Source organism: Podarcis filfolensis (genome assembly GCF_964270895.1).
Source record: "Podarcis filfolensis genome assembly, chromosome: 4".
NCBI lineage: Eukaryota > Metazoa > Chordata > Lepidosauria > Squamata > Lacertidae > Podarcis > Podarcis filfolensis.
The window spans coordinates 4,551,261-4,561,951 of NC_139607.1; the positions used below are offsets into that span (position 1 = coordinate 4,551,261).

General features: G+C 41.5%; 1 long non-coding RNA gene across 2 annotated transcripts in view; it reads right to left on the reverse strand.

Annotated features, from left to right (window-relative positions):
* The window catches only part of LOC310761351, a 45,900-nt gene extending 41,790 nt beyond the window's left edge, over positions 1-4,110 (reverse strand). For both annotated transcript variants that reach the window (XR_014547416.1, XR_014547417.1), the window contains exons 1-2: positions 3,741-4,110; positions 2,308-2,494 (exon numbers count right to left, since the gene is read on the reverse strand). This is a non-coding gene — a long non-coding RNA (uncharacterized lncRNA). The remainder of the gene's footprint in view (positions 1-2,307; positions 2,495-3,740) is intronic.
* Between the last annotated feature and the right edge of the window lie 6,581 nt (positions 4,111-10,691).

The following is a 10,691-nucleotide window of genomic DNA, read 5'->3' on the forward strand; positions in this document are numbered from 1 at the left end:
CCTGAATGCATAATCTGAGAGCCTTCTCCATGTGCCTCCTCCATGAGAGGTCCAAAGGGCTGCAACACAATAATGGGCTTTTCTTGCGGTGGCTCTACATTTGTGGAATGCTCTTCCCAGAGAGGCTCACATTGGGTGTAAATTTGATAGATTTAGCTTTAAACACAAGCTGAATAAAAATTTTCCTCCAGCTCTACTTTGGAGTAAGTACCACTTAATGCTGTGGGCCCTACTTCCAAGTAGACATGTATTTGTAAGATTCTCATCCTTTTGCTGGTACAGATGTGTGATGTTTGAGTTAGAACGGCATTTAAGGTAATCACCACTTTCCTATAACGACTTCCAAAATGTGTATTTTGGGTTGCATGGTTCTTACTAGCCACATGTAGATGAGCAATATGGCCATTTAGGAAATTAAAACTGTACTAATGAAAATGCAAGTCTTGCTTCTGCCTAAATATTCTTGAACAATAAAGAAAATTCCATTAAGGAAATTAGAAAGGACTTTCCTTTATTGCCTTTTTTTGTAAAATCAGATCAAGCAGTATTCCCACATATGCTATTTGGTACATTAATTTGCTGCTTCAAACAGTGTGTAACCAATTGCTAAAAGTTACACAACATTGCATTATTTTAAATGGACTACCTACATTGCCCTAAAGATATTCTCCAAGATAACTAATCTGCTTCAGACACACTATTGATGGCATACATTTTCTAAAATGAAGTTCTAAAAGTTGACTGTACAATGGCAGTGCAATGGCATCATGGTGTGTTTAGAAGAATTGTTTAATTCCTCAGCTTACCAGGACAAAGCAGCTGAGAGATCCCAAAATAAAGAACAAATCAAAGTAGCTATACTTTATTTTTATGAATATTGTTATGAATAAAAGCAGGTGGTGATATTTGTGTGCACAGTTACTTAATAAACTAGATGGTAACATTTACTTCATTACAGTTACCTTAATTTTTTTTAAAAATGTTAACACTATATGGTTCCTCTCATTGCGAATGATCTGCCACTTTAAGAGGATATGCAAGAGATTCAGTTCTTCCCATATCCAAACCTAAGCCAAATTCCCTATAACACTCCTATCCAGTTAAGATTCAGCAAGCTAGGCTCTGAGGACTATATTTGCAATCTTCAGTTAAGACTGCAACCTCTTCCATGTGGAGTCTCTCAGGTCTTTTGCTCCCCCCCCCCCCCCGGTCCAGCCAGGGCCGTCTTTTCTATTTGGTTTAGTGGGTCCTGTGCCACGGCGCCTGCCCAGCAGTGGACAGCAAAGCCTATAGCTAGCGGTGCTTTGCTGCCGCTTTGCCACTCACTGTAAGCTTGGGAGTCACAGCAGCTGCATGATGAGCAGCTGCCCCACTTCCGCTCACGGGAAAAAGGGGTGGCAACATGCGTGCTGGCTGGCTGAGCTCTGCTCAGCTCCCTGCAATACAGTGGTACCTTGGGTTACAGACACTTCAGGTTACAGACGCTTCAGGTTACAGACTCTGCTAACCCAGAAATAGTACCTCGGGTTAAGAACTTTGTTTCAGGATGAGAACAGAAATCATGCAGCAGCGGCATGGTGGCAGTGGGAGGCCCCATTAGCTAAAGTGGTGCTTCAGGTTAAGAACAGTTTCAGGTTAAGAACGGACCTCCAGAACGAATTAAGTTCTTAACCCGAGGGACCACTGTATACAGAAGAAGCCCTGGCTGGGGATCCGGCAGCAGAGGTGATCTGGCATTTGCTCCAGCTCCTGCTTCCTTTGCTGTGGGATCAACTTCCCCCTGCCAGTTCCGCAAGGGAGCCTCTGCTCTTGCAAACTGTCCCGTCGGGCGGATCCTGCAACCAGCATGTCTCCATTCTCGGCGTCCTTTTGCCAGACCTTGCTGTCTGGTTGCAGCGACTCTGGAGGGCAAGACCAAACTTACTTGAGATCACCCCTTTCTTCTTTTTAGTGAGTGTGCTCATCCCCTGCCCAAATTTTGTGTGTGTGTGTGTGTGTGTGTGTGTGTGTGTGTTGAGTTCTCTCCTGCGTTACTGGTTTGGGTTCTAATGAGCTGCCTGCCTCTTTAAGCTGCATGCACACCAAAGCTCATACCCATAACAAACTTAATCTGTGGGGGACATGCCATGCTACTTCTGGAGGAGTTTGCCCATGTTTGGTCCCCAACCTGCACTCATTTTCTAGGAGCCACAGGTGAGAGCTATCAGCATGTGACAGAGGTCATACCCAGGAATGGCTTTGAGTAGCCAGCTAAACCAAGTGAGAGTAGTTGATGAGTCTCAAACTCTCAGTAAGTTAGGGACTTACCCTACATATGAAAACAGGCTCTGGTGGATTGAGTGGAAAAGACCAATAGTATGTTCGACATTCAAGAAGACCGTTTCTGAAAATTCTGTAGCAGGAGATGGGCAGATATGGCTCATCAGCCTGAGAAGGTAGCTCATCTAGGAGAAGGAAAACTCTGATCCTAAATCTTCACTGCCTTGCAGGATATCTTCAAGAGAAGAAAAGGTTAAGGAGTATACCATACACATATCCAGAGTGAAGGCCCTAAGGTGGTTAGATGGTGCCTTGTATGCATCCTTCCTGCAACTCCTGCAGCCAAGCTGGTGCCGAACATGTTGCTCTGCTTTCCTTTGGACCACATCAGCAAGGCCAAGAGGAGGGCATTGTCATCTTGGCAGCCCAGGACTTCAGTGCTGCAAATGCAGTGGTTTGACTTCATCTCCGGAGGCACACTCCATTTGAGACAGATGCCAACAACTCATCAGGAATCAACTTTTGTGAACATAACTTTTTGATTTCTCATAACATCCCTATATAGAGAGGTTAAACAATGAATGAAGTACTTGCTTTCGAAAGACTTTATAATCTTGCATGGAGGATTGGTTGATTTGTCCTATGTGCACAGAGAGAAGTTTGATTGCTACATTAGTGAGGTCAGGAAGAAGGGTGTTTAATCCCCCCCCCCTTGAAACAGGCTAATTGGTAGGAGACCATCTGCCACATCCTGAAGCATAGCTGCTTGAGTCCTCTGGAGAGATCATACTAAACCTTCTCCATTCGCTGTAAAAACATTTATTGCCTTAATATCTAATCTGATCTCAGTGTGTAGCACTCATTTTCAATTGAAGTCTTTTATTGATTACTATTTGGCTTATTTATGTGCCTTTAATTAAAGCCATAGCACAATGGTTCACAATAGGATAAATTCATGAAGCGGTAAAACTGACATTAAAATAACTGTGGCCCAAGAATGCCTGGCCAAATTAGTAACCACCACAGTTAGTACCTGCCAGATATTTGACAGCTGATCATTCCACAAAACAGGTCATACCACCAAGAAGGCCCTCTTTAATATGGTCATGTGATGCATTTGCACACAGCACAGAATGACCAGGAGGGCCACCTCTGAGTATCAATGTGGTCAGGCTGAGCAATATGGGGGAAGGCATTGCCTCAGATATCCTGGTTGCATGCTGTTTATAAATCAACATCAACACCTTAAACTTGGACTTGGTAGCAAATTGGCAGCCAGTGCAATTTCTTTAGCATATGCTCTATGTGTATGCTGTGAGGTGCTAAACTCAGCAACCTAGAAGGCACATTTTGCACCAGCTTCAGCTTTTGAACCAAGTTGTGGGACAGCATCACATACGGAGCATTGTAAAAATCCAGTCTTGATGTTACTAGTGTCAGTGTTAATAAGCTATTGGACCTTCCAATGATCCCAAGCATACCTCAAATTCCAGCAAGGCTTGGTTGCAGAAGTCCTGGAAAGTTCTACAGTGGCCACCACAGTCACCTGACTTGAACCCCATAGAAAATCTCTGGTGGGATTTGAAGGTGGTTGCACCATGCAAACTCAAGAATATTGCTGAACTGGAGGCCATTGCTCATGAGGAACGGGCTATGATTCTTCAGAAATGGGGCCAAGAGTTGCTGTCTGGTTTGCATCTCGTTTGCAGCAGGTCATAGCAGCAAGAGGCTGCTCTACTAAGTACTAAAGATGCTTGCCATGAAGGGGTTGAATAGGAGTGAGACTGGAGAAGCCAGTATAAGTTGCAATTTCAGCTGAATTTGGGGGAAACACTTGAAGCATCCATTGTGTTGAGCTATTTCAATTGCTTTTGTTTGATTTGCTCATTGTAAACATCCGATAGTCTAAATTTTGATAATAAACATGATTTATAATGGGGGCTGAATAATTTTGATTGCAACTGTATATGTGTCACAGCATGATGGAAGGCAAAAACATACAAGGTCACTTTTCCACTGCAAGGGAGATGAGGGAAAGATGCATTAGTCACCTTTCCAACAACCCTGTAAGGTAATACAAAGGAGCATTTGCTTTTAACTCCAACATTCACTGACTGGAGGAACACAAGTGTAAGTTAGGGCTGTAAGTTAGAGCACTTTCCTCAGTTTGGGCACAATCCACCATTAGTGTGGAAAGGAAAACTCCACATTCACTGTCTGTTAACAGTGACATGTGACCAAAGACACAGACCATCAGCTACAAAGTCATTTGAAATAACATTGGATCAAACAGCAACTGCATCACTAATAATGATACTCGCTGGAAGACCCTAAAAATGAAATGTGAGATGAACCTGATAATTTTGCAATACATATATATATAAAAGGTAAAGGTAGAGGATCCCTGGACTCCAGTCAAACAACTCCAGTCAAAGGCGACTATGGGGTTGTGGCGCTCATCTTGCTTTCAAACCGGCGTTTGTCCACAGACAGCTTTCCAGGTCATGTGTCCAGCATGACTAAACTGCTTCTGGTGCAACGGGACACTGTGGCGGAAGCCAGAGCGCACGGAAACGCCGTTTACCTTCCTACCACTGTGGTACCTATTTATCTACTTGCACTGGTATGCTTTCAAACTGCTAGGTTGGCAGGAGCTGGTACAGAGCTCACTCCATTGCAAGGATTCGAACCGCTGACCTTCCAATCAGCAAGCCCAAGAGGCTCAGCGGTTTAGGCCACAGCGCCAACTGCATCCCTATACATATAATATATGTAGGTCCCACTTTGTAGGTACAATACATTCCTGGGTTTCTGCCCAAAATGGCTACTGCCAACCAGCAAAACACAAATAAAAAAGCAAATGGGCAAACTCTGGCTTTTCAGATTTCTGAATTAGCTGTTAGTGTTGTGAGGTTTGGGTACAATTCTTGGTGTTTGGATAACTGAAATTTCTGATAATGACCATTCCAGCAGTGGGACCTGCATGTACTGACATTTGAGATGTTGAAACCCACCTTTTAAATGCTAAAATCCACAGATGACCTTTGTCTTGGTGACAAATTTCAATCAATGAATCTATTGTTCATCATAAATTTCAAATGCTGTGTTGCAGATTTGAAAACATTTTTGTATAGTTTTAATCCTGGGTGCAACAAAAATATAAAGAGATGAATTCCAGTCTAGTTCACATTTCTTGTAAAAGTTAAGCTCTAATAGCTATAGCTAGCAAGTACTGAAAACCAGAGTATGATTTGACTTTTTGCTAATAAGCATGTGCCTTGGGATAATATTAATGTTAAACATGCTGAAATGTTTGCATGTGTTCGAAAGGTCAAAGCGTTGGAAAGTTATTTTGTTTGGGGGCTCAGACTGACACTTCGAGCAATCAGTGCTGTTTTGCTCTCTGTGTTGTTTAACAAATCTCCTGAGCCTTCTGTTTCTTAAATCAAAAAGGGCCAGAGGCGGGAAACCTCCATAAATGCACTTTGGAAAAAAGAGTGTGCTAATTTCTTGCTTGCCTATCTCACATTTGCTGCACTAAATTCATATGAAACACCAATTAATCAGCTTTGGGGTTTTTTTAGTATTATGCGCATTTGACTTATTCTGATTTGACTTCAGGAGTGCATGAGCCGCCATAACCTCTATGTCTTCTCCTTTTGCTTGAAATAATCCACCCTTTCTTTTAATCTCATCATTACTTTCCAATTGTTTTGCAACCAGTAAATGCTAGGAGAATTCATGAAGCACCTTATTAGTTTTTGTGACCTCTGGATAAGGAGTTGTGATTCAGGCAGCCAATCATTTATGGACTTTGTCTTTTGGAATAAAACCCTGATACCGATTGAGTGAGTTTATGTTGAAGTAAGGGTAGCAAAAATACAGCTAAGAAGCTCAAATAATATATATGACTGATAACCTCATTTGGAAATTAGACCAGTGTCTGGACTTTAACATTCAAAAACTTTACTTGCAGCAACTTATAGATGGATTAAAACACAATATTTACAGTCACATGCTTCTCCAAGCATGGGCTTACAGTTCTTCTAATTTACAAACAACTGTATTTTTCTCTCTTTCTAGAAATCAGCACTCAGCCTTCTGTATCTCACTTAGGCCATGTCTTGCAGGTCCCTATGAGACATTAATACTTTTACCTTCTTCTGCAGCTTTGCTTTCTTTTTTTCACGCAGAGAAGTAGCACTCGAACACTCTATTCAATTTAGCAGTATTCACAGTGGACTCTAAAACACAGAAATCTTGCTTAACATAAAATGGAGTCTCTCCTTCACTAGATACCTCCCATGTGACCAACATTAGCCAATCACATGACATTTCAGTTACCAACCAATCAAATTTAAACACATAGTAATGAACAGTGCTTTTTTTCTGGGGGAATGCAGGGGTACATATACCCCAAAACATTTTGTGAATCTAAGTTTGGCCTCATTGAGGGGCAGTATTTCATATGAGTAGGAAAATGAAACTACCCCTAAACATTTTTTTTAACAAAAAAAGCACTGGTAATGCATACAAGCACTTACAATTTCAGTGAATTAAATTACTATACTTAATAGTTTAGGACTGAGGTGTTTCACATAACCCCCCGAGTTTGGGTCTAAAACTCTAATACTAATAAGAAAGTAAAACCTACACAAATCTGGAGTTCCTAAGACAACCTTGTAAGCCTCATTCCAGCAACTCTTGCAGCCAAGCTGGTGACAAACATTTTTCTCTGCTTTCAGTGAAGCTAAGAGTGGGGCATTGTCACCTGGATAGCCCAGGATCTTCATACACAAAGCCCAGGCTTGCACCCTGGGGAGGTCATTTCAGTGTGGCAAAAACAGTGGTTTGACTTTACCCCTGCAGGCACACTCCATAGTCTCTTGGAATAGATGGATGCCAACAACAAACTGCTATATAATATAGAATCATAGAATCATAGAATCATAGAATCATAGAGCTGGAAGAGACCACAAGGGCCATCGAGTCCAACCCCCTGCCAAGCAGGAAACACCATCAGAGCACTCCTGACATATGGTTGTCAAGCCTCTGCTTAAAGACCTCCAAAGAAGGAGACTCCACCACACTCCTTGGCAGCAAATTCCACTGTCGAACAGCTCTTACTGTCAGGAAGTTCCTCCTAATGTTTAGGTGGAATCTTCTTTCTTGTAGTTTGGATCCATTGCTCCGTGTCCGCTTCTCTGGAGCAGCAGAAAACAACCTTTCTCCCTCCTCTATGTGACATCCTTTTATATATTTGAACATGGCTATCATATCACCCCTTAACCTCCTCTTCTCCAGGCTAAACATGCCCAGCTCCCTTAGCCGTTCCTCATAAGGCATCGTTTCCAGGCCTTTGACCATTTTGGTTGCCCTCCTCTGGACACGTTCCAGTTTGTCAATGTCCTTCTTGAACTGTGGTGCCCAGAACTGGACACAGTACTCCAGGTGAGGTCTGACCAGAGCAGAATACAGTGGCACTATTACTTCCCTTGATCTAGATGCTATACTCCTATTGATGCAGCCCAGAATTGCATTGGCTTTTTTAGCTGCCGCGTCACACTGTTGGCTCATGTCAAGTTTGTGGTCAACCAAGACTCCTAGATCCTTTTCACATGTAGTGCTCTCAAGCCAGGTGTCACCCATCTTGTATTTGTGCCTCTCATTTTTTTTGCCCAAGTGCAATACTTTACATTTCTCCCTGTTAAAATTCATCTTGTTTGTTTTGGCCCAGTTCTCTAATCTGTCAAGGTCGTTTTGAAGTGTGATCCTGTCCTCTGGGGTGTTAGCCACCCCTCCCAGTATGAAGACCTGAGCTCAATACTGGAAAAATCAAAGAACCAAGAGAAACCAAAATTGACATTCACTCATCCCTTGTTGTCACCAATGCACCCAATGCAAGAGGTGTTGCACATGTAGCTTTGAATGGCAAAAGGTATCACTACCTCCACTATCAAGATGAATATATAATATCACATGTTGTACCTGTCAGTTGCTATAACGCTCAGCCTTTGGTTAATAAAAATGTTAAGTCCTTTTGCTATTAGGATATGGCTTTTGAAATATTGGAAGGAGACTCATTTTGCATTCTAATTTTTCAGCCTGCCTGCTTGAAGAAAATGCCACAGTCACATTACAAAGTGCGTAGGCACCAAAGGTCAAATTTACAATTCATATTCTGATACAGTAAGTTTAATTAAAAGATAATAAAAGGCAATCATTTATTGATAGTTTTAACATTAATGAATGACTTTGACCTCAGGCATAGCTGCTGTTCCCTAGTTAAAGCAAAATATGACTGCTTGTCATTACAAGATTTTTATTAGTATTAATGGTTTTAACTTTCCTCCCATGTATATGTCACAATATGTCAACAGTTCATTGAAAAAACTATTGATATGTTTCCAATCTGTAAACAACCCTAAAACCCTGTCTTTACAGATTCCTTGTGTTATACCCCAAACAACGTTTCACAGATGAAAATACATGCACTCTTGTATCACCATTATCTTCATATTAAGGAGAAGTGCCTGAACACCACAAGCACCTAAGAACATAAGCAGAACTTGCTGGATCAGGTCCATCTAGTCCAGCATCCTGTTCTCATCGTGGCCAACTAAATGCACTTGCAGAATTCCAAAACCTGAACTTTTCTGTTCTCTCATTTATTGTACAATACATTTAAAATCAGATGGGAATTTGTTGTTTAAGTCACTGATTGAGAGTACAACAAAGTCAAACAAAAATAATTGTCCTGGAATAAGTTGTTGTTGTTGTTTAGTCGTCTAGTCGTGTCCGACTCTTTGTGACCCCATGGACCAGAGCATGCCAGGCACTCCTGTCTTCCACTTGAAGTGCCAAATGCAATATATTTACTCTGAAATCCTTGTTTGGGTTCAGCGTGGGGCTCAAGCTACACGTAGTTTAAACCACATCAGTTGAAGTGTAATTATTACATTATGCTTCTTGTTTAAAAGAGAAATAGCATACTGGCCACCTTCCAGGATTGGGAACATGGTGTAAATAGATAGAGGGCATTCCTCCCCTGCCACTGTTTGGATGAAAATTGCTCCCTCCCCCCAGCTTGAAGATCCCACTGGCATCAAAGTGAACTTTCATCATAGGATTAAAGGCAGCAGGGATGGGGAGGGGACTTCCTCATAGGGACTGTGATGGGGAGAACAGGGTAAACCTGATCCCTTAATTTTCATTAATACATAAATGGCAAGCGGGGGCGGGGGGAGAGATCCTTCTCCCCTTCCTGTGGTCCAAATGAAAAGCTCCCTCACACTACCCTGGGCTATTTGACAGGAAGTTGAATGTTGAATTTAATTCTGCTATCTGTATTTTCCTGCAATGTCACAGCCCTAAATAATTGGCTTTATACCCTTCGGAGTATAAGCATGTATACAAAAATAAATGTCCTGCCAAGTTGTGGTCACATTTGCTGCTCATGGAAGCAGTTGCACAATGTGGAAATCCCCCCCCCCCCCGCTGTTAGAGAGAAGTGTTTCACACGTTAGTGTTTCTTACTCACTTAGCTGTGATGCTTTACTTACTTTTTTAACCCTTTTACCTCCGCCACCATATAACTAAATAGCTCAGCTTCCTGAGGTTGTGAATAAGTGTGGGACAAAGCAGCACAGGTTCAACTTTAAATTGAAAACAAAGTAAATTTTATTGTATTTTAAATAAGCAGGTGGTGGTGTTAATTTGTATGCTTACTATTAGGGATTTTTTCAGCTTCAGTTTTATCCTTTCTTGAATTCAATTCTCCACATTTCCAAATTGGTTTGCAATCTTTTTATTTTAAAAAAATAAGTTCTCATGAAAATTCACCAGCATTTTACTGCAGAATTATTCCAATATGCTGTATATTAGGAGAATTTCAAAATACAATGCACTTTATGTGCTATTTTAACAATATACTTTTTCTCAAAACTTCATTTTGGCATAGGCATCTTTGTACACATTACTTCACCGAAAAACCGCATTGCAACATTCAAAGAGGTGAGAATTTCGAAAGATGGCTGTGTTTCAGTTCACATACTGTTTTGGGAAGTGCAAAATAAGGAAGACTGCATTTAAATGCAAACGGAATATAGTTTCTTCCCCCATACCTAACTGGTATGTGTTGATCTTGGTTGGTTATTGTTTCTTCAGTGCAAAATGGTTGCACTGTGTGGCTGCTGCTTCTTTAAGAGGAAAGTTAAGAGAAATTTAGTTCTTCCACCTAATCAAAGCCAATTCCCTAAATCACTCCTGCTCAGTTACCGTAACACCCATTCATTTGGCACTCGTGACTATACTTGCCATAAGGCTCATGAACTCTTCATTCTGGAGTCTCTCAGGTTTTTATCAGGACTTCTGCCACAGTCTTCGCACTGGTCCAGTAACCTCTGCTTCTTCAGCTTGCAGCTGACCTCCTC